At 38.9% G+C, this 26,524-nt stretch overlaps 1 long non-coding RNA gene across 2 annotated transcripts; it reads left to right on the plus strand.

The window, feature by feature from the left end:
- Positions 1–22,768: 22,768 nt before the first annotated feature.
- LOC113463268 (uncharacterized) lies at positions 22,769–24,358 on the plus strand. 2 transcript variants are annotated; one of them, XR_003387237.4, is made up of 2 exons: positions 22,769–23,462; positions 23,579–24,358. It is a non-coding gene; the product is annotated as an uncharacterized LOC113463268 (long non-coding RNA). The 2 variants fall into 2 exon arrangements; XR_003387238.4 differs by having other exon boundaries at positions 22,769–23,021.
- Positions 24,359–26,524: the final 2,166 nt, after the last annotated feature.

Consider the following 26,524-nt stretch of genomic DNA (forward strand, 5'->3'; position numbering starts at 1 on the left):
TATGTATCATCATCTTATTAATTCCTTGGACGATTCATAGACACATAAACAATATGAATGAAAAGATGCCTTTTATTTATTCAATAATAAATAGTCAAGTACAAAATTATGTCCCTAGAATTAATAATGTGTCAGCCAGATTGGCTTCTAGGGCATACATCTAACAATCTCCCACTTGCACTAAAGCCAATTGGTCATATATCTTAGGCCCATCTTCTCAAGGTGGGCTTCAGTCTTTTGCTGACTCAGCTGCTTAGTGAACGGGTCCGCCACGTTATCCGCGGAGTCTACTCTCTGCACCTCTACATATTTCTTCTCCACATAGTCGCGTATGAGGTGAAAGCGCCGCTCTATATGCTTAGACTTCTGATGAGACCTTGGCTCCTTAGCAAGGGCTATGGCGCCATTATTATCGCAGTAGAGTGTTATGGCATCTGATGTCATCACGTCCAACTCTGCAATGAATTTCTTGAACCAAAAGCCTTCCTTAGCAGCTTCAGAGGCGGCGATGTATTCAGCTTCCATAGTAGAATCGGCAATGATCGGTTGTTTAGAACTCTTCCAATTTACCGTACCACCATTGCACAAGAACACATATCCAGATGTTGACTTTCTGTCATCGACATCAGCCATGAAGTCTGAATCTGTGTACCCTTCTACCTTTAACTCTGATGATCCTCCAAAAACCAAGAATAAATCTTTAGTTCTTCTCAAGTACTTAAGAATATTCTTCACAGCTGTCCAGTGTTCTTCACCTGGATTCGACTGATATCTGCTTGTGACACTCACAGCAAGAGCTATATCAGGTCGTGTACATAGCATGGCATACATGAGGCTTCCTATTGTCGATGCATAAGGAATCTTGCTCATGCGTTGAATCTCTTCAGATGTGTTGGGGCACATCTTCTTGGAGAGATGAATTCCATGCCTTAGGGGTAAGAGACCCCTCTTGGAGTTTTCCATGCTGAACCTCTTCAGCACCTCCTCTATGTACATCTTCTGTGAAAGGCCAAGCATCCTTTTAGATCTATCTCTATAGACCTTTATTCCCAAAATATAGGATGCTTCCCCAAGGTCTTTCATGGAGAATTCTTTTGACAACCAGACCTTGACCGAGGTTAGCATGGGAATATCATTCCCAATCAGGAGAATGTCATCTACGTACAGTACGAGAAAAACGACAGCACTCCCACTAACCTTTTTGTAAACACACGGTTCCTCTTCGTTTTTGATGAAATCAAACGTTTTGATTGCATCATCGAAACGAGTGTTCCAACTCCGAGATGCTTGCTTTAGTCCATAGATGGACCTTTGCAGCTTGCAGACCTTGTGATCTCCATCACTGGAAGTGAAACCCAAAGGCTGTTCCATATAAATATCTTCATCAAGATATCCATTCAGGAAAGCAGTTTTCACATCCATCTGCCAGATTTCATAATCATGAAATGCTGCAATGGCAAGCAATGTTTGGATGGATTTTAGCATGGCTACAGGTGAAAAGGTCTCCTGATAGTCAATGCCTTCGCGTTGACTATACCCTTTCGCCACAAGCCTTGCCTTATAGGTCTCTACCTCTCCATCCGAACCTATCTTCCTTTTGTAGATCCATTTGCATCCAATAGGTACAATACCTTCTGGTGGATCTACTAAGGTCCAGACTTGGTTGGAATGCATGGAGTCTAACTCTGACTTCATAGCTTCCAGCCATTTCTCGGAATCGATATCAGATATCGCCTCGTTGTAGGTTTTGGGATCCTGTATGTGATCCCTATCTCCCACTAGGAACATTTCCTCGGTATCCTCTTCTAGTATACCTAAGTATCTATCGGGAGGATGGGAGACCCTACTAGATCTACGAGGTGGTTGAGGGACATCGTGTACTGGCTCTTTATGAATGGGTTCTATAGGATCCATGACTCGTTGTTTTTCAGAGACTTTCTCTTCAAGCTCAATTTTCCTCCCACTGCCTCTATCAAGGATAAACTGATTTTCCAAGAAGATGGCATGACGGCTCACAAACACATTGTGATCCTCTGAGATGTAGAAATTGTATCCTAATGACTCTTTAGGATATCCTATAAAACGAGCACTTATGGTCCTAGCCTCTAACTTGTCCGCCTGTAGTCGCTTGACGTGGGCCGGACATCCCCAAATCTTGAGATGACCCAGACTTGGTTTCTTACCATGCCATATCTCATACGGTGTGGTAGGAACGGATTTAGAGAGAACTCTATTCAATAAATAAATCACTGTGAGTAAGGCATCTCCCCAAAGGAACATAGGTAAATCAGTGAAGCTCATCATGGACCTGACCATATCCAATAGGGTCCGATTCCTCCTCTCTGACACCCCGTTGAGTTGAGGTGTACCCGGAGGTGTCCATTGTGAGACTATGCCGTTTTCTTTGAGATAGTCCCGGAATTCTCTACTAAGGTATTCTCCTCCTCGATCTGATCGAAGAGCCTTAAGAGGTTTTCCAGTTTGTTTTTCTACTTCATTCTTGAACTCTTTGAACTTTTCAAAAGAGTCAGACTTGTGTCTCATAAGATACACATACCCATACCGTGAATAATCATCGGTAAAGGTAATGAAGTAAGAATAACGTCCCCTGGCTAGCACATCGAATGGGCCACATACATCTGTATGTATTAGGGTAAGTATTTCAGTGGTCCTCTCCCCATGTCCTACAAAGGGCAGTCTAGCCATTTTTCCTTGAAGACAGGACTCGCAAACTGGATATGACTCGGAAGTCAATGAGCCGAGAAGCCCATTTTTATTCATTTTGTTCATCCTATCCTCTCCAATATGGCCAAGTCTGAGGTGCCACAAATATCTTTGGTTTATCTCATCTCTGGATCTTTTGGATCCTTTGGCACTCACATCTTGCTCGGTAACATTCACAGATACATCCATATGTAAATGATAGAGACTGTCAATCATGAAACCACGTGCGACTATTTTATTTCTCAAATAAATAGAACAGCAGTCTTTGTCAAATGTAAAAACATGACCTTCCTGTGCTAGACATGAAACAGAAATCAAATTTCTGCTAGCAACAGGTACATAATAGCAGTCTCTAAGTATTAAACTAAATCCAGACGGTAGTCGCAGATGGTAGGTGCCCACAGCCACAGCAGCAACTTTTGCCCCGTTGCCAACCCGAAGGGTTACCGCACCTTCCGCCAGCCTTCTACTTTCCTTTAGACCCTGCATGGTAGTGCACAAATGAGCACTAGAACCAGAATCTATAATCCAACTAGAAGTAGAAGAAACCGTTAGATTAGTTTCAATTATGAGCAAGTCTATACCTTTTGAAGGTGTGTCACCTTTCTTGTTCTTCAGGCTCTCGAGGTATGAAGGACAGTTTCTCTTCCAGTGGCCTTCGACATTGCAGTGGAAACATTTTCCTTTGTCGTTAGCCTTTTTCTTTTGAACTTCCTTCTTTGGCTTCTTGTCTTTCTTCTGCTTCTTTGCAGGCTTCTTTTTCTTCCAAGTAGACTTTCTCTTGGAACCAGAAGTCAACTCAGCAGCAAGGACATTGCCCCTTGAACCTTTCAAGGCTCCCTCAGCAGTTACCAACATGTTGATTAGTTCAGTCTTAGTGCATTCAATCTTATTCATGTGGTAGTTTACTATAAACTGACCAAATGAATCAGGAAGTGACTGTAGGATCAAATCCACTTGTAATTCCTTGTGCATGTCCATACCGTGCTTCTCAAGCTCCTCTAGGTCCTTGATCATGGTCAGACCGTGATCATGGACAGACTGCCCCTCGCGCATCTTCGCTTTGAAGAGCCTCTTGGACACTTCAAAACGAGCTGTGCGACTCTGCTCACCATACAACTCTTGCAGGTGTGCCAGTATGTCCCTAGCAGTCTTTATATTTTCATGCTGGCATTGGAGTTCATTAGACATGGATGCCATCATATAGCATTTTACTCTAATGTCATCATCCAACCACTTTTTATGCATTTCACGCTGAACATCAGTAGGACGTGCTGGTAGTGTGGGGATATCTGAATCGGGTATGTAGCCTATCTTCTCACAGTCCAAAACTATTTTGAGATTTCTAAGCCAGTCTTTGTAATTGGTTCCGGTCAGTCGGTTGGTCTCAAGAATACGGGTCAAAGGGTTTGAAGCCGACATTGTATCTGCAGAGAGTAAAGATTCTAGTTAGACTTTTGTACTTGATCCTAATCTGTTCTAAGGTCTTTTAGAACAAATGTAACTCCCACTATTTTCTCGAATCCCTCACACTCCCCTGGTAGGAAAACGGAAATCCCACACGACTAGGGTTTCTAGTGGGTACTGCGGTCCCACCAATTTACATGCCACCTCACCTAACAGTTATTGGTGACACATAGATGGATGAGTGTACAACTCTTGTACAATGCTTCTCAAGCATGTTGCAGTGTAACTTGGTCTCTAAGCCATGAAGACCTCACCTAACAGTTATTGGTCTCATTTCTTAGTTAAGTCAGACCCACCGTATAACCGTAGGAATAAAGTCGTCATTGGGTCCTCACCTAACAGTTATTGGTGCCCAACCCCACCTTTACCCTACAACATCTCATGTCTATAGAGAGGTCCAGCCCCCCGATGCAACTTGACCACTGTGTCCAGCCGAGACAAATCAACATCAGAAAGGCCTTAGCAGCTCTACTACAGTGGAAGACCTATTGACTTAATATTGGTTAATCAGGTCTTAGTGTTTGCAACTTGAGCCCTTCATAAGAGGTAATCGAACAATTGGCCAGGTAAGCAGGTGGGAGGCTCCCCTTACTCAGAGAGTAAGGTCCTAATTAAGTAACCACCTTTCATGCTTTCCTAGACACCAATTAGATCAATTAATCTAATATGACTTGCTCATGTCGGTTCACTCTCGACTTGATTGAGGAGGTTTTGATTTAGGTCTCAATTGGGTTTGCTACATCACATGTAAACCTATCTACCCGACTCGCATTCACATCTCATGCAAACGGTACATCACAGGCAGTTATAATCGCAGCATCAAATAAAGTTAAACTTTAAATAGGTGATGATCATGGATTCTAATTAGGTCGTATTACAAGCACATGCACATCAATCGATCAAGTGGTCTTCAACTCTTGAATTGGTTCTAAGCCTCCTTGATTCGATCCTTGATCAACTCTTGATCCCATCGCCATCAACCGCTTAGATCACCTTTCATCTCATGCCTTTGCTTCAACTTGATCGTTGATGTATATCACATCATAGAAATACAACCAGATGTAAAATAAAAATAAAAATAAATTACATCTCCTTTTAGGAGGCACGCAGGCCTCTCAAAACATCAAATAAGATGCATGCAAGCATCTGAAAAATTACATGACATCGCAGATCACATCGCAGGTCATTACATTTGATACCAAAAGGGTTTGAATCCTATGATTATCACCGTATGCAACAATTATAATTTTCAGATCTGAAAACTAACTGATTATATCATGACATAGGTCGCTGATCATGCTAATCATGATTCTAAACTTTGTAATCCCATTAACAATGCAATTAGAATCATCTTTTTATCACATAAAAATCAGCATGCAAAAATCAGCACCCCTGAAAAATCTGCATGCAGAATTTTTCAGCATGCATGATCATTCAATTTTCAGATCTAATAAGCCTTTAGATATTTAATTCTTACCTTAATCTACGAAGCCTAGGCTCTGATACCACTGTTGGGAACCCGCCCATGCCGCTGATATTTCAAAAATTTTTCAGATGGCAGCGGAATCGGCATGCATGGGTTCGACGTTCATCGCATGAACGTTGTTTCGAGACCTTTCGTAATTAGGTAAGAATTAAAACTTTTAAAACTATTAGGAAGATCAAATCTTCACCTTGCGCGGGTAGATGATCACCGCAAATCTGAATTCGTGGTTTTGGAAGAGGGTTCGCTTGAAGCCGTTCAAACGTCCGGCCTCTACGGGTATCCACACGAAGCAGGATCCGATCCAAGCTTTCTATCTCACCGGGGTGCTAGCTCCCTTGCAGAGATAGCTTTGATGGCTGATGTCCTCCCTCTCAATCAACTCTTGATTGTGCTTAGAAGGAGGAAGAAGAAGGATGAAGAAGAGGAAGAAGATGATCCCCTACGCAGCCTTCTCTTGTTCCTTGTGTTGGATGAAGGAAGGGAAGGGAAGGAGGCCGCCAACACTTGGAGAGCTTTTCCCTTGCTTGCGGCTGAGAACACCAAGGAAAGGAGAGGGCCACGGCTTGGAGGAAGAGAGGTTTTCAATCCCTAGGGTGCCGGCCTCATAGTCCCTCTTATAGCCATCAAGGGCTCCTCCAAAGTTGGAGCCCTAGATAACTTTCCAAAGAGAGAAGGGGGGCGCCGGCCCCTCTCTTCATGCCGCACACAAGGAGAGGAGGAGGGGCGTGATCCCTCCTTCTTGTGATGCCCTAATCCTCTTCCAAAGAGGATTGGGTGCCTCTCTTATGGTTTAATCCCAATCCAATTAGGATTAGCCAATTGGGTTCAATCTATGCTAGTCCTAATCCAACTAGGACTTGAATGAACCATGACTCAATTGAACTCTTCAATCCTAATCCAATTAGGAGTCATGTTGATTCATTAGATTATTAATTAATTTAGACTTAAGGAATCCTAATCCAATTAGGATTTGTTTAATTTTAGTCCTAATCCAATTAGGACTCTATTTGAATCCGAAGTCCTAATCTAATTAGGATTTCTAGGAATCCTACTCCAAGTAGGAATCCTATTTTAATTCAAAATTCCTAATCTCATTAGGATTGTAGGAATCCTATTCCAAGTAGGAATCCCAGTCCTACTCCAACTAGGATTTCCAATCCTAATCCAATTAGGATTCTAGGAATCCTACACGAAGTATGACTCTTGTTTCAAGTCCAATTAATTAATTCCCTCGGTTCCTTCTTCAACTTCTTTATCAATCAAATTGATTACTTGTAATTCTTAATCACGATTTCAACCATCGGATCGGTCAATACTTCTAGTGTGTGTGACCCCATAGGTTCTATTCTGACTGGTAGTGAGATATATTGTGATCTCTATCTCAATATCATTGAAAACTCCTTTCAATGGGTTGGAACGATTCCAACTCAACTTATTAGGATTTATCGATCATCGAGATAATCCCTGTGAGTCCCACCATCCACCAGTGACACCTAGCAGCATGTAGTGGCTACCCAGCAGAATGGAATGATGAACCTCTAGGTGCAGTTAACATGTGATACAGTCCTACTATCGTGGATCCCTACAGGACGGAGGTCATGGACAACTCGTCAAACCCCATCGTCTGTCATATGTCAAGATTTATTCGACTTGAGTTCGATAGTGGAAAACTCTTTTTCCACTTTATATTACTGCCCTGGCCAAGGTCTTAGAACTCAGTCTAACAAATCATATAGGATCACTCCTCTTCTATCAAGGTCGATAGATTCCTTATAGGTGCATACCCTACTCCTACAGTGAACCTACTGCAGCCAATCTACACTGCATGGACCCATATGGCTAGAGACCATGTATGTGTGCAGTCAAACTACAATAACCTCACTGTGAGTAGCCGAAGCACCGCAGGTCAAAGGACCAGTCACACTACTGCAACATCAAGCAAGTCACTGACGAGTGGATAGACATCCAAGTGACTTCTTGTCTTGGTCACGCTCAGTACCCTTGTTCTCTAACAAGCACCTGCACTATCACTTCAGTGTCCCTACACTGTGGACTCAAGTCTCGTCCATCCAGAAGGAAAGTGATCTGTGCACTGATCGGATCGATCACCGTCCTCGTGATGATCCATTGATCAGGAGCATTTAGAAATTAATCACCAATGATACATGGCTCAAATTCTCAACTCTTGAGAATATGTATCATCATCTTATTAATTCCTTGGACGATTCATAGACACATAAACAATATGAATGAAAAGATGCCTTTTATTTATTCAATAATAAATAGTCAAGTACAAAATTATGTCCCTAGAATTAATAATGTGTCAGCCAGATTGGCTTCTAGGGCATACATCTAACAGGATTTAGGATCCCTTAGCTACTTTTTTAGTCTCGAGGTGACATCCAGCTCAGATGGCTACTATCTTTCACAGGCTAAGTATGCTTCTAAGTTTATATCTCGTACTGGGTAGATAGATAACAAGATCATGGATGGTCCTCTAGAAATGAATGTTAAGCTTCTTCCCACCAATGGTTGGCAGTCTCATCTACCTAACCATGACACGCCCTGACATTTCTTATGTAGTCACCCTGGTTAGTCAGTTTATGCATGCACCACGCTTTACACACTATGCAGCAATCCTATGTATCCTTCGGTACGTTAAGGGTATATTATTTCACGGCCTTTATTTTTCAGCCCACTCCACTCTAGATATACAGGCCTACTATGATGCTGATTTGGCAGGAGATCCTACAGATCGTCGCTCCACTACGGGCTATTGTTTCTTACTTGGGTCATCTCTTATCTCTTGAAAAAGCAAGAAGCAAACAATTGTCTCTCACTCCAGTACAGAGGCTGAGTATCATGCACTAGTAGATACCACCTCTGAGTTCTTATGGCTTCGATGGCTACTACATGATATGGGTGTTTTCTTGACTAGCCGTTCTCCCCTACATTGTGATAAAATGAGTGCCATGCAGATTGCTCGTAACGATGTATTTCATGAGCGAACAAAGTATATTGAAATAGATTGTCACTTCATTCGGCATCATATCAAGCAAGGTACTATTTAGTTGATATATGTTGCTTCTGCGGATCAGCTTGCTGATATCTTTACGAAGGCACATCCACCGGAGAGTCATCGTGATTTAGTTCGCAAACTCCAGTTGGCATTTTCGCTCCTATCTTGAGTTTGAGGGAGGATGTTAGCTTAGTTGTACATGTTAACTTAGCCGTAAACTAGCTGTTGGAGCCTGTACTGTAGCTATAGCTGTAGATGACCTATATTGTAGCTGTACATGAGTTGTATACAATAGCCATCTTCGCTTATAAAAGGAGGGCTATTGATGAAAGCACAAAAGTGCAATCATCATACCATCTTAATTAGTATTATAGCTAATCAATAAATAATAAAATTAACTAATTAATGTTGTATTTGTGTTTGAGTGCAAGTAATCCAAGAAACCCAATAACATTGGGTTTGAGCCCAATGCCCGGCAGCCCGAGCTCAAGTCGAGCCAGCACGTGATGGAGCTCATCCCGCGATGTAGCCAGCTTTCCAGAATCACCTTCCATCCACGCGCTCGTTCCATACATGTGGCTTCCAGATGCAGCACCGCGCCGTCCATTGGATCACCTTCCAAATCAGCCCCGCATCCAAGAGACCCAATGATCATCAACATCCCGATGACCCAGCTCATCCCACAATGTCCTAGCTCCAGCCACGATCCAAGCAGCAAATCCCAGCCTCCTTCCCGTGATCCCGCCTCATAGATCGTGTCCAAACCTCGGATCACGCCGTCATCCCAAGAACCAGCCCCTCGCTTGCATCCATCTCCTCCGCAATCCATCTCAGCCTCCCATCCTCCGAGTCCCAGCCATCCACGAAGCTTCCAGAGCCATCTCATCTTCTTCCATTCACGCCATCAATCCCGGAATCCCAGCGGCCATCGTCCGGATCCACCTCCCAAGCGTCCGCCTCTTCCGCGTCTCCTCCCTTCCGCTTCCAATACGGCATCCCGTCCGCATGAGCCTCCCAAATCACCGAAAGAAGAAAATAAGAAGCAACCTCCCAGCCCTCCTCCGCGTTCACAGCAGCAAATCCTCCCATGTGCGTCTGCAACCCTTCCATTTCCAGCACCCCAGTGATTTCCGTGGCATCCTTCCTCTTCCGCGTGCGATCCCGGACGTTCGCCTCCTCCCAGCAAAGATCTCGCAGCGCCCTTTCATCCTAATCCCATCCTCCGCGTCCGAGCTCCATGGATCACGCCGCAGTCAAGCCTCCGAGTCCGCCCCTTCCGTGATCCCAAGCATCCTCACTCCAGGGGGTTGATCTATAAAGGGGGGAGCTCTCGGCTGTGCAGGGGAAGAGGGTTCGGTTTGGGGAAGAAGAGAGAAAGAAAAAAAAAGAGAGAAATGCACTGTTTTCTCTTTTGAAAACAGAGCATGTTCTGTTTTTTTTTTAGTTTTTAGTTTTATTAAGAGTTTATTTTGAGAGCATGTGTTTTGGGATTTTTAGTTTTATTTTAATAGAGAGTTTTATTTATGCTAAAGTTGTAATTTCTGTTGTTTTTAATTTCCATTCTTCAAATTTTGTAATCTTTCTTCTTTTTTATACAATACATTAAAATTTCTTTCATGCAATCGATGTTCCAGTCTTCAATATTCCTAGCACGGTTTTCATCCATTTTATGCTAGAGCTTTCTTTTCCATTAAATATATAAATGCTTTTCGAATTTTAGTACCTGTCTTTCCGTTAATTTCAAGTAGAAAATATTCTCCGGTAGACCAAAGAATCCGTCAACATCCCCAACGTAATGTTTTTCTTCTATTATTCAAAAATCAATTTTGAATCCGAGTGAACGTTTTAATTTTTATACAACTCCAATCGCCTTCCTGTGGATCGACCTCTTACGACCACTATTCTTCGAGTAGAACAAGCAAGAGTAAAATTAATTTAAACTTTATTTGTCGGTTCTAACAACGATCTATTTAGCGTATTTTTAGTTAAACAAGAACTGGACAATAAAATTTTAGCGTCGTTGCCGGGGAGGCAAATCGAGAAGGAAGAACGATCACGAAGATCAAATCGAATTTTAGATGCCCGGAGTGAACGCACTCCAGTAGTAAGTTTTTTTTATTTCTATTAATTTCTCTTGTTTTGATTATTTTAATTAATAATTTCATATTTATTAAATTTTGAAATTTGAAACAGAATTTAAAATTAAAAAAAATTAAAATTCAAAAAAAAATTAAAAATTTTAAAAAAATTCCAAAATTTTAAAATTCAAAAATTTAGATTCAAAATTTGAATTCTAAAATTCGAAATTTGAAAATTTTAAAAAAAAAGAAATAAAAAAAGGGGTTAAAAAAATTAAATTAAAAAAAATTTGCTAATAATTGATAGGGTGCAATCCCCCGAGGTTATCATACCTCTATTGAGGCTCCTCACGGAGTAATCTCTAGAGCTTATTCAACGGGCATTCAGAGATTGACTGACGCATAAGGATTAGTTTTTAGTTTACATTCAAGTTATTCCTATATAAAAATTTTAAAAAAATAAAATTAAAAAAAAAGATTTAAAGAAAAATAGATATAAAAAATATATATATATTTTTGCTTGCTCATTTAATCAATATAACCTAATGACATTGCATAAACTTTTAAAAAAAACATTGATTATTTGCTGCATTTAGTATTAAGCATTTGTATAAAATAATTTAAGGGCAAAATCCATTAAAAAGATAAGGTCGGAAAGTCATTACCTGTCCTTAGCCCAAAAATCACCACCTTGCATACATATCCTAAGCCAAATTAAATTAAAATCAATTAGACGTTGGCCTTAGGATTTTCGAGCTCAATTAGGTTCTTGGAAAGAAGCGGCTGAAAGCCACTCGAGTGAGAATTTAGTAATTGGTGATGTCTAGTAAAGTTTTATAATAGTAAGAACTGTTACGGGTATTGTGGTATCGGTGTATCCCTTCTGGCACCACCACACACCTCGAGACTTTTCTGGTCACTGGTTACTGGATTACTTAACTGGTAAGCTCAAGCTTAATCTGAAAGGGAGATTAGGAGCTGTCTAATCTAGAGAGAATTTCAGGAACTTTTTAACCTGATAAATCTCTGTGCAACTAGATTTAAGAAGCTACTAAACCTCACTTAATTCTAAGACTAATAGGGTCAAATTGTTGTGTAGTGTTGGTTGTAGTCATCTGTGTCTAGCCCTTCTTTTCTTTTAGGATTTCGTTTAGGATTCGAGTCTAATTAAGTTGTGGATAATGTATGCATAGTAGAAGATCATTAAGGGGTAAGTTAACACCATTTAACCCAGAGGTTGGAAAAAATTGTCGTCACATCCGACGAATTATTAATCAACCACCAATCTCTACAATAGGTGAACATATTGGAACTTTGAATGAGTTGTTTGCACCCGCATCTGCTAGTCCCCCTACTTGCATAGTATTACCAATTAATAATGCAGCCCAATTCGAGATTCGGGTTGCAACAATAAACATGTTACCCAAGTTTCATGGGTTCGAGAGTGAACAACCCTACATTCATCTAAACAAATTTTTGACAATCTGTCAAACATTTAGAAATCAAAACTTAGATGAAGAGGATATTAAATTAAGGTTGTTTTCCATGACTTTAGAAGATCGTGCTGCTGCATGGCTGTATTCCCTTGCTTCAAATTCCATCACATCATGGGAACAACTATCTAGAAAGTTCGTGACTAAGTTCTATCCCATGGTAAAAACTGAAAAAATTAAGGATGCCATCAGAACTTTTAGAGAAAAATCTAAGGAGGAATTTTTCCAACTTTGGGAAAGATTCCATAATCTTTTGGTCAAGTGCCTCCACCATGGGCTTGATAAGGCTGATCTGGTCCACTTCTTTTATAAAGGACTAACTCCGGCACATAGAAACATGATTGAGTCCATGCACAAGGGTAGGTTTATGAACCAAACCCCAGATCAATCCTATGAATTTCTTGTTGACTTAGCTGAAAATGCCCAAAATTGGAGTAGCTATGGTGAAGAAGTAAATAGAGATAAGTTCGGGTCTAGAGAACCAAGTACCTACGGAATAAAAATAGATCCAGAACTCAAAAATGTCATGTCCAATATGGTGAATGGGATGAACAATTTAAGTAAAAAACTTGATGCTTTCACTGTTTCCACTAGTTCGAGTTCATACAAAAAGTCAAATCCCATCATGAAAGTGGAACACGAGCCACAGGGCTTATGTATCTTGTGTAATAGTTCTGAGCATCTAGTGGAGTGTTGTCCTAGTTTATCCAACATTAAGGCTGAGCAGGCAAATGCTCTAAATTCATATAGTGTTTTCAAGAAGCCCACTCCCAATTCATTCAGCCCAGTCTACCACCCTGATAATAGGTTCCACCCAAATTTCTCATACAAGCAAAATGAACCTATTCAGCATCAAGGTGGTCCACCAGGATTTCAGAACAACTTTCTCCGGATAGGTCCATCATAAATGAACCAACCTTTCGTTCCATCTGTACCTCCTTATAATGCCCCTATCCCACAGCAACCTTCACCATTAGAAACCATGATGGCTAATATGATAAAACAACAACAAGATTTTATCAAGCAACAACAACAGACTAATACAGCCCAAGCCCAGACTAACCAATTCTATGCGCAAGCGATTGCAAAACTTGAGGTTAGTCTGAGCTAAATAGCCAACTCTCTATAGGATAGGAAGAGAGGTGAATTACCCAGTCAGCTAGTGCCTAACCCTAGTAGGCAACAGAATTAAGGGCCAAGAGGCCAGTTTCAGATTGATTCAAATGAAAACTCAACCCATGAAGTTCAGGCAATTACCACTTTATGGTCTGGCAAGCAAATGAACAACAAAGTTCAACTTCCTGTACAAGAAAAAGAAGAAAAGCATGAACCGAACCCCACTCAGAAAAAGGCACAAGAACAGGGAACACAAGGAATAGAGGAGAAACCAATAGAGACATACACACCCAAGGCTCCCTTTCCTAGTAGACTACAAGATTGAAAGAAAAAATCTCAGTATGATGAAATCATGGAAGTCTTTAAAACTGTTCAAATAAATATACCTTTTCTCGATGCCATACGACAAATTCTCTCCTATTCTTGAAAGACCTCACCACGGTCAAAAGAAAACCAGCATTCCTAGGCAAGCTTTATGGCTGCACAAGCCTCATCTCTCATTCAACAACGGATTGCCCCGAAATTCAAAGACCCTGGTTGCCCCACCATTGAAATAAAAATAGGAGAGACGATCATCCAGAGAGCCCTATTAGATTTAAGGCCAGTGTGAACTTACTTCCCTACTATGTGTACCAAAAGTTAGGTTTGGAAGAATTAAAGCCCACAAATATTACCCTCTTCTTAGCAGATAGGATGGTGAAGTACCCCAAGGGGATTGTAGAGAATGTAATAGGGAAGGTAAACGAGTTTTACTATCCTATGGACTTCGTTATCCTTGAGACCGAACATGTAATACATCCAGACAGTCACACACCTATAATTTTAGGTAAACCTTTCTTAGCCACAGCAAATGCTGTAATAAATTGTCGAAATGGCATGCTGAAGTTATCTTTGGCAATATGAAAGTTGAGCTTAATGTCTTTAACATAAGTAAACAACCACCAGACGATGAAGAAATCAATGAAGTTGACATGATTGAAAGTTTGGTTCAGGAGACTTTCTTTCAAACTTATAGTAAGGACCCTTTCGAAGCTTACCTTGCCCATTCCGATGAAGGGGTCGAGCATGCGCCCGCTAATTTTATTTCCCTTATGAGCATAGATCGTCATCAGCCGACTGTTCTTCTTCGGACTCTTCCAAAATCAATCTTAGATAATGGTTGAAAAAAAAATAAATCTACATTTTGTCTGGCTGAAGACATAAAACATAGCACTCTTGGAAGGCAACCCAACATATAAATATTATTTAAAAAATAATAATAATAATAATAATATATATATATATATAATAAAAAAAATGTAAAATTTTACTAACATGCAGGTTTGAGGATTTTTGGCCTCAATTGTCAATTTACCTACCCATATCAGGTAACTTCTCCTCTGTCCTATTACTGCGTTAAATTTTCTTTAACATTGAGAACAATGTTAGATTTAGGTATGGGGGTGAGAATATTTTTGATTTTTCTACCTAAAAAGATTTGAAAAAAAAAGAGAAGGGATTTCAAATTTTTAACTCAAGATCTAATCTTTTTGGCTGTATAAAGTAGGAATTGCTTTGACAATAGCTTTGAGTTGAGGAATATGATAGCAGTTCTAGCTTGAGTTTTCGTCTCACCTATCTTCTGCTAACATGATAGAAGACGATTTAGCACCTACACGTAAGCACATGAATAGTGGGGTACGTAAACTTGCAACTAATATGAATACTTTTAATCTTCTGGATAATTTAAAGTTATATGTGTGATGAACATCCTATTATGAAAAAAAAGAAAATAAAAGAAAATAAAACGAGTTTATTTTAAGTCTTCTCACTGAATAACCGGGCCTCTTGCTTGGCAAGCAGCGAGTGTTCGCGTAAAAAGGTGAGGATGGCTGAGATTAAACTCTGAGTGACTAATTTGGCCTTGGAGCCTAGTTGACTTGAGTTATTAAGCCTGTTAGGGTGTCTTTACACCTAGTGCCCTGAGCCATCTGGATCGGGAGTCATTGGCCTAATACTCGCTACATGGGTTAGCTAGAAAGCTAAATAAGGCTAAATATTGTACAAGTCATTCTTCTTAGCATTCAGTCTGAAAAAAATAATAAAAATAAAAAATTAATAAATAAATAAATAAATAAATCTGGGGTGTTCATTACCATTTAACTCTAGAAAGTCTTGAAAATTAGAGTGATCATGTTGAAAGTAAGTGAAAACCACTCATTTATATGATACTATCTTACACCTCACTACATTTTTGACTTGTTAGCAGATAGATGGGGAGTAATGAAACTTGAGTCAGAGTCTGCTTAAATATGATAGCAATAAGTTTCTATTGTCCTTGCAATTTTAGGTTCATACAATAATACTTGTCCAAATTTTGAGTTTAACATTAGAAATCCCTGACTAATGAAGTTTGTGGGTAACTTCACTGCAAACCCTCACGAGACAACACTCGTCCACTAAGGTAACCTAGGGGTTTAACGGCTTGTTGCATATGCTAAGTGCAATCGTAATGCTCTACGAAAGTGAATATTTATCTTAGTTCATGTATATTTATATACATATAATAAACAACACTTTTGCACTCTCATTTCTGCACTAAATTGCTAGAGACTAGCAATAAGCTGGTTGGGGGGTGTGATGAGAGCACAAAAGTGCAATCGTCATACCATCTTAATTAGTATTATAGCTAATCATTAATAATAAAATTAACTAATTAACGTTGTATTTGTGTTTGAGTGCAAGTAATCCAAGAAACCTAATAACATTGGGTTTGAGCCCAATGCTCGGCAGCCCGAGCTCAAGTCAAGCCAGCACGTGATGGAGCTCATCCCGCGATGCAACCAGCTTTCCAGAATCACCTTCCATCTACGCGCTCGTTCCATACATGTGGCTTCCAGATGCAGCATCCGTACCGTCCATCGGATCACCTTCCAAATCAGCCCCGCATCCAAGAAACCCAATGATCATCAACATCCCGATGCCCCAGCTCATCCCATAACGTCCCAGCTCCAGCCACGATCCAAGCAGCAAATCCCAGCCTCCTTCCCATGATCCCACCTCATAGATCGCGTCCAAACCCCGGATCACGCCGTCATCCCAAGAACCAACCGCTCGCTTGCATCCATCTCCTCCATCCGTCTCAGCCTCCCATCCTCTGAGTCCCAGCTATCCACGAAGCTTCTAGAGCCATCTCATCTTCTTCCGTTCACGCCATCAATCCCGGAATCCCAGCAGCCATCGTCCGGATCCACCTCCCAAGCGTCCGCCTCTTCCGCATCTCCTCCCTTCCGCTTCCAATCCGGCATCCCGTCCGCATGCGCCTCCCAAATCACCGAAAGAAGGAAATAAGAAGCAACCTCCCAGCCCTCCTCCGCGTTCACAGCAGCAAATCCTCCCATGTGCGTCTGCAACCCTTCCATTTCCAGCACCCTAGTGATTTCCGTGGTATCCTTCCTCTTCCGCGTGCGATCCCGAACGTTCGCCTCCTCCCAGCAAAGATCCCGCAGCGCCCTTTCATCCAAATCCCATCCTCCACGTCCGAGCTCCATGGATCACGCCGCAGTCAAGCCTCCGAGTTCGCCCCTTCCGTGATCCCAAGCATCCTCACTCCAGAGGGTTGATCTATAAAGGGGGAGCTCTCGACTGTGCAGGGGAAGAGGGTTCGGTTTGGGGAAGAAGAGAGAAAGAAAAAAAAGAGAAATGCCCTGTTTTCTCTTTTGAAAACAAAGCATGTTCTATTTTTTTTTTTTAGTTTTTAGTTTTATTAAGAGTTTATTTTGAGAGCATGTATTTTGGGGTTTTTAGTTTTATTTTAATAGAGAGTTTTATTTATGCTAAAGTTGTAATTTCTATTGTTTTTAATTTTCGTTCTTCAAATTCTGTAATCTTTCTTCTTTTTTATGCAATACATTAAAATTTCTTTCATGCAATCGATGTTCCAGTCTTCAATATTTCTAGCACGGTTTTCATCCATTTTATGCCAGAGCTTTCTTTTCCATTAAATATATAAATGCTTTTCGAATTTAAGTACCTGTCTTTCCGTTAATTTCAAGTAGAAAACATTCTCCGATAGACCAAAGAATCCGTCAACATCCCCGACGTAATGTTTTTCTTCTATTATTCAAAAATCAATTTTGATTTCGAGTGAACGTTTTAATTTTTATGCAACTCCAATCGCCGTTCTGTGGATCGACCTCTTACGACTACTATTCTTCAAGTAGAACAGGTAAGAGTAAAATTAATTTAAACTTTGTTTATCGGTTCTAACAACGATCTGTTTAGCGTATTTTTAGTTAAACAGGAACTAGACAACAGCTATGGTTGTTCTTCATTGTAATATAGAAGAGAAGATCACTTTCCTCCTTTTTCCACATCTCTTCTCCTTTAACACCGGTCTTGAAACAAGGGAGGAAGAGAGGGCTTTGTTTTTTCACCAGAATCTGATGAAGAGAGATGGTCATCGCACGAACGGTGGCTTGGGGGGGTTAAAAGGGGTGGAGGAACGTGGATTAGAGGGTGGCTAGCTTCCATGGAGGAAGCCTGAGGGAGGGAGGCAGAGAAATAGTGGAAAAGAGGGTGGTACTTTCTGGAGATTGGGCTGGGCTGGCCTCTCAACTCCCATAGGGGCTTCGCCCTCCGCAGCCTGGTCACGGAAACCCTTCTGGCCGGTTGGGTTAGAAAGTGAGGGTTGCATCCTAAGCTTCTCGAGAAGTTTAGGATGCACTTGGGCCTTCAAAATGATAAGACGGGGATGCGTTCTTAGCCCAAAACTCATTACATATTAAGCAGAAGCTTAAGAAATATAAGATCTCTAACTTTGAATTTTAGATCTCAACTTTCTTCCATAAAAAATAGTATTAGTCAAATGATTGACTAAGAATTTGATATTGAAGTTATGATCTAGCCTTAAATACATGATTATCCAGTTTAAATTAGGATCAAAAATAGAAAACTAAATCTTCATAACTGGATAGACCATTAAAATTAATTCTATTTGAATAAAACTTCGAAATGAATTAGATTTGATAGTATACATCATGATGGTGCTTGACATAACTAAAATATCATGACCGATCTTGCTTAAAATCAAATAATTAAATATTTTATGGTGGGCTCTGGAAAATGATCTATCGTAAAGTGAGAACAAGATTAGAATTAGAAATATAAGAAAGGACAAGAACCATAATTTTTTCTTGATACTGATTTTGGCTGAGGATCAAAATTAAATAAAATTCAATATGAAATAAAATGACTCTAAAATTATGAAACATGATAGCAACTGCCATGTCAAGATCATGAGGAGATCTAAGGCAGATATATATATATGTAGAAAGAAAGAGAGCTCGTAGCAAGACCATTGGTTTTTTTGAATACTAATTAGATTTGATGAGTGATAGTGGTATAATAAAATATCCACAATACATGTTGGATTTCTTGATCTCTTTGCAAAAGAATACTAAAATCTTGACCTTAGGATAAAGTGCCACAATTCTTTACCCATGACATCAATTCCTCTTAATTAATTGACTGAGGTAAAAATCATAATTCAAACATGATTAATTCTTAGCAGAAGCAAAAAAGAAAAAAAAAGAGTTCTCTTATCTGCTTTTCCTTGAACAAACGCCATCACAAATAACCCCAGAGTTAATTGTCATATTTGACACCATTGCATGGTCATAAGATCATATTCTAAATCGAATCTAAGTTAAATTAACCCTAAATGCCTTCATAATTTAATTAAATGATTCCAAGTCATCCTCTCTTTTTTTTTGAAAGATCAACTTTATACTCCAATGAGTCCCAAATCAATTCATTCTGAGTATGTTCAACTCGAATATCTTTCTTTTTTTTTCTAAAGCTTTCTAACATTTTTAGCAACCCTTAAAATTTTCTCCCTCTCATGTTAAACTCACACAAGCTTCTCTATATTAATTTCCTCTATTCAAAATTAGATTTCACCAGCAGTTTCAATAGCAGTGGTAAAAGATCCAAGATCTTCACAAAAAACTAACTTGACTTTAAAAGAATTTAACACAAAAATCTAATTTGGTCTAAGGATTACTAGAATTCTACCAAGACATGGACAACCAAATCAACTCTATCAATAGAGAAATATCTTTATTCGAAGCACTCACTACAACAAAAGAGATTCTTCGTGACAAAAAAATTAGATAACAAAAGAAATTTTGTCAATAAAAGTAAAATTTTGGTGATGAAATGTAACTTTCATCATGCTGCTAGAGTTAGTAATTATTTTTATGATGGAAATTATTTTTTTTTGAAAAAAATACATCACCATTTCTTCCATTTGGTGGAAATATTTTTGTGGCGACCTTTACAATATCGTGACAAAATTTATCGTCGCTAAAAATTAGTAAATATTTTTGCTTTTGATGACTTAAATTTTTTATTACTTTTTTTATTTATAAAAAGTAAAATAATTTATGATTGCTTTCATGATAAAAATAATAGTATTACCAAACATCACGCGCTAATTCCCTCCATATGGAGGGAATATTTTTATGATAATTCTTAATGTATCATAACAAAGTTTATCAACATTAAGAATTCATAAATTTGAGACGAAATATCTTTAGTCACTAAATATTTATGCTTTTGGTGACCTAAATTTTTCGTCATCTATTCTTGTTTTATCTAAAAAAATTAGTAATTAGCTATGAATGCCTTTATAATGAAAATAATTAACTACGAATACGGCAAGTCGATCCCTCTGCACCTGACAACAGTAACGACTAATTTTCTTGTGAATCAGAATGGTTATGTTTTTCTCACAATAGCTCTATTAACTATCTAATAACTAGAAAAGTGTTCCGACCTTCTCCAAAGAGTATAAATGCAAAGGACAAGAAGAGTCCAAGAACTACAAAGACAAATCTACTAAAGCTAGAAAAAGAAAGCAGAAAGAGAGAGCTTTAAAAAAGATATTGTTCAAGTGCTTTCATTACAAGCTGAAAGATCACATTTTCTACATTAGAGAGTTGGTGAAGCGCCATCAAGATCAATCAAATCAACCAACACAGTCTAGTTCTATTTATTATTTTGTATTTATTATTTTGGAGCTATATTCATTAAGTTTAAATTTTTTTATTATTTGTTGTAACAAGTTTCAAGAATTGAAACTTGGAAGAAAAGTCTATCCAAATCTGAAATTGAATTATGAAGATTTTGGTTGATTGCCTAAGAAAATCAACTGGGTTGGTTGAGAACCCGCAAAACAAGCGGTATAGATTTTGGTTAATCTTTTAGAAAAATCGACAAGATTGTTTGTGAACCTGAAAAACAATCGGTTGTATGTTTTGGTTGATTGACCTGAAAAAAATCAACTGGATTTGGTTGTGAACTCGAAAATAAATGGGTTGTAATATGGGTTATAGATTATAGTAAAATTTTCAAGAAAAAAATCTTAGAAAGTGGACGTAGGTGTAGAATTAGCACCAAACTACTACAAATCTTCTATTTTCTGAAATTTATTTTCTTCTATCAAGCATTTAATTTCGATGCATTTAATAAAAAATTTTGAAAAATCTAATTCACCTTTCCTATTGGGCTACATGTCTAGGCAACAAGCTATCTCAAGAGTCGACCCTTGGAGTACAATGAGTCGACCCTAGCACATTAATATAGACCGAAAAGCCTTCACGAGTCGATCCCTGTATCTCATTAATGGACCCCAGAATAGTCTCAGAAGACAGATAGAGAGCAATCAAAATCAGTATGTTGGCGAGTCAACTCATGAAGATAACGAGTTAATCCCTGTCAATGGATGAGTCAACCTATGAACCAAAAGAGTCGACCCCACAATGGCTATAGGCAAAATTTATAGCGCAGCAAAAGCAAGAGCTATTTTGAGTTGACCCTTGAAAATCACGAGTCAACTACTGAAGATCATGAGTCGACCTTTAAAGAAGTCGATCCGTCTGTGGCTGACAACAATAACAGCTAGTTTTTCTATAAGTCGGAATAGTTATTTTTGTCTCACAACGGCTCTTTCAGCCTGTCTAACAGCTAGAAGTATCTTCCAACCATTTTTTGATGGTATAAATGTATGGGACACCAAGAGAAAAAGTAGTCTTTGAAAAAGAAGGAAAGGAGTTGACAAAAGAAAAAAAAAATCAAATGCATTCATTAAAATCTGAAAGATCACATCCTCCACTATTTAGAGAGTTGGTGAAAAGAATCAAGTTTATTCAAGGCCAACCAACTGCTTCGGAGCTCCATTAATTCCTTGCTTATTTATCTTTAAAGAGATGTAATTTATTTTGTCACTTATTTTTCTTATACTCTGTTGTAACAAGTTTTAGGAATTGAAATTTGGAGGAAAGGTTTATCCAAATCTTGAATTGGATTATATTGAGCCTAAAAAAAGGCTCGGTGATGGTTTTGGTTGATTTTTAGTAAAAATCAACTAGGTTGATTGTGAGCCCAGTCAAAACAATCAGATTGTAATCTCGGAGGAATTATAGTAAAAAATTTCAAGAATGATGTCTTGGAGGATACACATAGGTGCAGGGTTGGCATCGAACCACTATAAATTTGTTATATTTGTGACATTTGATTTGTGGGCCTTGTGCTATTGCATACTTACCTACAACTCATTTTTCAATTGCAAATTACACACACATTAAGTTTTCATTCCGTTGTATATTGTAAGTTTTGGAAAAGCCCAATTCTACCCTCCTCTTGGGCTGCATAGCTGGGCAACAATATATGTCTCAATAAAGTCTAGGTCCATTAAAATTGCTTCAACCTTTCATCTTAATTATAGATAAGCTAACACCTCACTTTATCTTAATACTAATGTCAATCTAGATAGCTACACAATCAGACTTGCAATAAAAATGATTGATGATAAATAGGGAAAAATCTTAAACTCTAACCATTGACTAAATTTATCATCAGTCTTAAAAAGTTTTTGCCTGTCGTTTCTGATACATATGCCCAGATATTTATTATTTCATATGTATAAGTTGTTAATTCTAATGTATACACACACATTTTCAAAGAATTCCATGTTGATATTATATAGTATTTGCTTGCTTCTTCATTTATTTCTTTTAATACTCTTAAACAATATTATTTGTTGTATTTATGCATACAATTTAAACATTAGTAAACGGAGAATTTCCTTTTAACATATCAACAATGTCCCGATTTTATCTCTTATTCTATTTGTCATAACAATTTTTATTTGATTTCTTTTGTTGGAAAACCTTTGTTCACTTAATAACAGATCTCCCAAACTTAAAAATAAAATATAGAAATAGAAAGTATTTTGTTATAAATGGAATATATTCAACCATTTTTTGCAACATACAAGCACAACTGAGGTACAAGTATGCATGCGATTGACATAAAAAAGTTTGGTCCTATACACTAACAAAGTTCTATATATTCAGCCATCCACTTTACCCAAGGAAAAAAAAATCTATCTGTATTTTGACCCAAGGAGGTTCTTAGGAGGCTGACATAAGCGATGACGTAGGTCCCGGAAAAAAAGAAAAAAGACAAAAAAAAAAAAGGTCCGGATGTAAGTTACCGTAGGTGACGAGAACTTGCGGATTTATAACTGCAGGGACTCCTGGGGCTCTTTCCGGTGGCCAACGCCAGCCCAGATAGGCTCCCCCGCCACCGCCGCCGTAGTTTCCTGCTCTCTCTCTCTCTCTCTCTCTCTCTCTCTCTCTCGGAGCTAAATATTTGAATTGCTCCCTTTCTTTTCCACCCTAGCAGAGGAGCTACTATTTTGAACTGCTCCATCTGTACCGTCCCCGGTCTTATAAAACTTCTCCCTCCCCTCCCTTAACCGTGGTGGCGGAATCTTGCGTGCCCCCTTCTTCCACCCTCTACACCTCCTTCATCCATTTCGGAAGTCTCCAATTGCATGCTGGCTTTCATACGGTGACCACATCTCGTGTAGCTGCACCCCCTCTCCCATTGTCTGAGAAGCACAGGCCTCACACACCTCCCCTCCGCTTCCCTCACCAACCTGCGGTGCCTCCAGCCTTCCGACCGGTGACAGCATCGATCTCCACACCTCCCCTGTCCATCTCCTAGGCCGCCCGCCAGACTTTTTTTTCCTGGTGATACCCTTCGCTGATAGAATCTATTTGGCCACATATATCTCCGTTAATCCTTTTTTTTTGGTACATATATCTTGGTTCTTTCATCATCTCCTATTTCACTATCCTCTTAACAGGAGACGGCATGAAGTCGGCCGACGGCATGGCACGAGAGGGAACTTTCAATGGCAGCGGAGGAAACCTTCCCCGGAAGCTAGCTTTGCAAGGACTCTTCCTGATGTCACTGGCTCTGGCATGTCTCTTCCACCCAGCACTAGAAGCACTCTCGGCTCGCGAGTCCTTCCCCGCGGCCTTCTACTACCTTGCTCTCTGGGTTCTCTTCCTCTCTGGCCTGGGGTATATGCTGCTGAGCGTGTGGGCTTCCGACCACCCCACTTCACAAAGTGCCCTGGCCAAGCAACTTGTCAAGTGACCGATGACTGCAACCAGGTTCCTGTTTCCTTTTGCTTAGATTGCAAAGGAACATGTATACAAAAATACAGAGAAAAGAAAAAGAAAAAAAAAACTGTACTAATATATGACTTGTTCCAGATAAAGAAAAAATCTGATTCCGTTTCTAGCAGCAGAATCCAGGAAGGCTTGGGGTTCAGGGGAAGAGAAGATTTCGTGCACCGACTCTGTTTCATGTTGAAATAGGGTCCCAAAATGGTGGAGCACAATCAAATCCTCCATGCTATCTTACCTCTATATTCTTCTCTCCATGTTATCCTTTGACGTAACTTAAATGTTCAGATCCTTCCTGCTTATAGTATCTTTTAATTTGTTCTTCTTTCATCGCTTATCTTTCGTTTTCTAGAGTGTGTTTTCTTCCTCTGCTTCTTCGGCTGTACATACTTCTACTTATTTTAATCATATTTGGTGGCTAATGGAGTATAATCTCCTTGGCTTCCTCAGAATGGAGGCACAGATATGGAACTTTCTTCCCTAATTTTAACATAAGAAATGAAAAACCTAAGGCGAGGCTTGTCATCCCAGTGTTAATTCTTTAATTCTGGCTTGTTTTTTTATCTCTAAGTTGTCATATGAATGGTAAATCTATATAATCTACTACCAAAATAGTAAGTCTTGGTGATTATATTTTCCAGGTAATCAAAACAAGTAATTATTTCTTTGAAAAATCATCATCCTTTGTTATAAGAGAATGTTCGCACCTCATTTTGGTGCATATAGAAGGCTTTATTTTAAACCTTAAAAGATGTCCCAGAGAAGAAAAAAATCAAGGGCACCCAGGAGCCGGGTGTTGCAGTCACTTAGACCCCACGATGACATCAGTGCAACAACAACCTATTTCAATATGTTAATGATGTTGCTGAAACCTGGTCATGTGTTCATCCTGTGACGCATCTTAGATGTTCTTCAACAAAATTGCAGCCAATTTGGCCAGCGATGGACATGGGACATCAGTCACCCTTATTTATCATAAACATATAACTAAAATTATCTATTTAATTTATTGTTCAAATATATGCAAAGTAATAATTAATGCAAGAGATTTCAATTTAGTCTTCTTACGTCATGACAACCTCTTGAGAAAAAAAATATATGCCACTGTCTATGGTATCACGTGTTGACACCCTTTAAAAGGATGCTTGAACATGACCGTCAAGGCCACATCTACACTCGTAGGGTGTAAGCTGCCATTGTATTAAAAAAAATATAACCATTAAGTGTATAAAAAATAAAATTTTTAAATCAACAAATATGGGTTTGTTAACTTAATATCCAAATAAACTATCTCTTCTACATTATAATCACTTCTAGCCCATCAAACCTATTGCCTAGCTATGCACCCCAAAAAAAATAAATAAATTAGACTTTTTTTAAAAAATAAATAAAATACGACAAAATAAAATTTTATGAGTGCATGTGATTTGCAATTGATAATAAATAGTAAATGAATATGTAAGAGTTTAAAGTACATAGATCAAACACCATAAATACAGCAAATTTATAGTAGTTTCATACCAACCCTGCACTTACGTTCACTTTGCAAGACGTTCTTTTTAAAAATTTTCACTATAATTACTCCAAGATAACAATCCAATTATTTTGACCGGGCTCACAATTAACCTAGTTGATTTTCACTGGAAATCAATCCAGTTGATTTTAACGAGCTTTTTTCTAGGCTCAATACAATCCAAATTAAGATTTGGATGGACCTTTTCCTATGTTTCAATCTTTGAACCTTTTCACAATAGAGTAGAAAAAATATATGATAAAAATAAATTACAGCTCCTTAAAGACAAATACACAAAGAATAAATGGAGTTTTGAATCAGTTGGTTGGCCTTGAATACTCTTACCAACTCTCTCAATAGTAGAAGGGTCGACTCGTAATCTTCGGGAGTTAACTTGAAATAGCTATTGTTTTTGTTGCACTTTGTCTTTCATCTGCAGCCATTGTGGGGTCGATTCTTTTGGTTTAGGAAATCGACTCGTCCATTGATAGGGGTTGACTCGTTATTTTCATGGGTTGACTTACCAATAAACTGTTTTTGACTGCTCTCTGTTTTTTTTATCTGTGGCTATTCAAGAGTCGACTTGTTTACTTCTGAAGTCGACTCTTGATCGACAGTAATCAGCTCGCGATCTTTATTAGTCCATTACCCAATTGACCTAAGAGCTTTAGTTTCCTAGAAAATATAAATAAATAACCAAAAAAAAAATCCAGACATCATGGCATATATAACCTAGCCCAAGATGCATTACAAAGCTTCTTGTAGGAGTTGTAAACCACTAGACTTGTGTCGCCTTGACTAGTCTAACACTTCCACTCCAGGAAATGGATGGATCACCTAATATTCCTTTGACTGGATTTACTTTATTCATGGGCGTGTCTGTTTGAGCTGATGACTCACAAGGTCAAGGTATACTATAAGCAACAAATGATGCCTCCTGAAAACTAACTCCAATCGAAATTAGACCCCGTCCTATTCTCCGAGAGGCAAGGGATGGATGATATCATCCGAAGAACTGTTCATTGGTGATTCCGAGATTTTGTTAAATTTATAAAAATAGTTGAATTAGGACTTCTTTCAATAATCATACCTCTTTGCTTAACAA

This window comes from Phoenix dactylifera, chromosome 8, assembly GCF_051530095.1.
Source record: "Phoenix dactylifera cultivar Ajwa chromosome 8, Ajwa_hap1_PhDact_Kaust_v1.1, whole genome shotgun sequence".
Lineage (NCBI taxonomy): Eukaryota > Viridiplantae > Streptophyta > Magnoliopsida > Arecales > Arecaceae > Phoenix > Phoenix dactylifera.